The sequence below is a fragment of the Carica papaya genome, chromosome 3 (genome assembly GCF_054855325.1).
Source record: "Carica papaya isolate Zhongbai chromosome 3, ASM5485532v1, whole genome shotgun sequence".
Classification (NCBI taxonomy): domain Eukaryota; kingdom Viridiplantae; phylum Streptophyta; class Magnoliopsida; order Brassicales; family Caricaceae; genus Carica; species Carica papaya.
Window position 1 is genome coordinate 21,195,458 of NC_142311.1, and position 2,283 is coordinate 21,197,740.

The 2,283-nt window shown below is 37.1% G+C and overlaps 1 long non-coding RNA gene across 1 annotated transcript; it reads left to right on the plus strand.

The window, feature by feature from the left end:
• Nucleotides 1-343: 343 nt before the first annotated feature.
• On the plus strand, nucleotides 344-2,235 carry LOC148266830 (uncharacterized). Its single transcript, XR_015817929.1, has 2 exons — nucleotides 344-1,057; nucleotides 1,214-2,235. It is a non-coding gene; the product is annotated as an uncharacterized LOC148266830 (long non-coding RNA).
• Nucleotides 2,236-2,283: the final 48 nt, after the last annotated feature.

A 2,283-nucleotide genomic window follows, 5' to 3' on the forward strand; every position in this document is an offset into this window, starting at 1 on the left:
GAGTGATACGGCTATGTAGAGATTTTACTGATTCCTTAGCTTTAGTAGATATTTAAGGGTTAGGCCAAAATAGAGATGGATCCAAAAACGAATGATGCTAACCAGATGAATCTTGATTATAAGTTTTAGAACTTACCTGGGTGTTAGCTTGTTTGCTATTAAGATAAACCCAATATATTTGATCAGATGCAGCGGCCTTAATTTGGAATTATGGAGAGGTTGAGCTTGCAGAGATTGCTAGTGCCAGCTTCTTTTGAGATTGAACCTGGAAATGCTGGGGATTATGTGTTGTTATACAAGCGGGGGGAGACACGAAGGAGAAGAGAGCGAAGGTAGCACTTCGTAATACCTGGGCAATGTTTATTCTTATATTCCTATAATCTTAATTTTTTTACAATTATTTATTTTTGAAAAAGTTTTATTAAATAATTAATTTTTATATTTTAAGGGCGTTTTGGAAATTAACCCCCTATTTACCGACTATCCTCTCTATATATGCCTAGAAACCCCTTAATTTTAAAACTCATCCCTGCAATTTCTTCTTTTGATCTCCTCCCATGAGAGACTAGGAGATAGAGAAGGAGAGAAAGAGCGAGTCTCGCTAAAGGTTCATCTTTTGGGCTCTTTTGTAGGACTTCCTCTCCCTCCTCCTCTATCCCATGGCCACTCATGCAAAATATTACTATCTATCCTCTCTATTGTACCTTGAAGTCCCTTAAGTTAAAACTCATCCCTGTAGTTTTTTTCTTTTGATCTCCTCCCATGAGAGCCTAGGAGACAAAGGGAAAGAGAAAGAGAGTCTTGCTAAAGTTCCAACCTTTGGGCTCTTCTTTGTAGGACTTTCTTTCTCTCCCCCTCCTGTCCCCATAGCCCTCATGCGAATCCAAAAAAGAAGATAGAGTCTCCCTCATGACAGGCTAGGAGATAAGAGGGAGAGGGAGAAAAGTCTTTGTTGGGTTGCTTGTGATAAGACCAAGAATGTGTAAAGCTAGTATTTGGTTATTGTCAAAGCAGAAGAAAAAAGGACAAAAACATTTGCAGTTGAGTGGGAGAAAGGGTAAGAAATCTTTGTGGAATCTTGCTTCAATCTTCTTTGCCTTGCTTTTCGTTGATCTATGTTCTTATCAAGAAAGCCTTCTAAGATGATTACGCATGTAGAAAATATTATCTTCTTTAAAATTTTATTGTCTTTAATATTACAAAGTTTGTGAAGGTAGCACCTGGGGAGGCACGAAGAAGCACAGAAAAAGAGAAAGGAAATGAGAGAGAAGAGAGTGAAGGTAGCACCTGATAGTACTTGGGTTGTGTTTCAGGACTAAGAGTGAGGATTCTTTGCCAAAACTGGAAATCTGCAACTCGGGAAATGGGCAACCGATCTATCTCTACAAATGGATAGACTGGAATTCTCCACTCTAGTCAAATTTGACTTTCATGGACGCAACCATCATTACCATAGGCGCCACCAAACGAGTAACTCGTTTCTTTTAATTTCTTCTTTGAGCAAGCTAGCATGTTGCTAATCTTCATAGGAAAAATACTCTATAGCAACACTTACAGTCCTCGATATGGAAATCACCTAAACTTTTCATGCAGTCATGGTAGTACAAAGTAACCACCTCCTGGTTTTCCGGCTCAAGAAAAGAAGTCAAACCTGGAGTTTTGAACCCCATATATAGAAACTAGACTCGCAGAACACAATGCCTAGATGGGAGGGCAAGAGGCCTTGATGAGAAGAAAAGAGACCTCGGTAAGAAATTTGCAAGTACAGATTAGTCAACTTGCCAACATTAGATTAGAACGTATAGAAATGTCCTTCTTGAGCAATACTAAAAACAATTCCCACAAATAGGTAAAAGGCTATTAAATTGAGGTGCGAAGAATAATTAAATGAACTAACCAATGATAAAGAACCTAAAGAGAAGCAAGATAAGAGGCATGAAACAACCAAGAGAACCAAAAGAAAAGATTATACGCTTCCTGAAAAGTAAACAAGATAATTAAGATGAGCAGTTTTCTGAAGTTTCAGATATATTTATGGAATTGCACATCAACATTCTTTCTGTAGCAGCTTTGTCTTAGATGCCCAACTGTAAGGGGTAGGTACTAGAATTTATGAACAAGAAGAACAAATGATTATGATTGTAAAGTTCAATATGGAAAGTTTAGGATGTATCTTATTGGTAATATGAAGTGTAGTACATTTTTATGACTATCATGATTAAATTATCATATACATATAGTCTGAGTTGATATTTAGATGTCATTATAATATTGATATCTCAT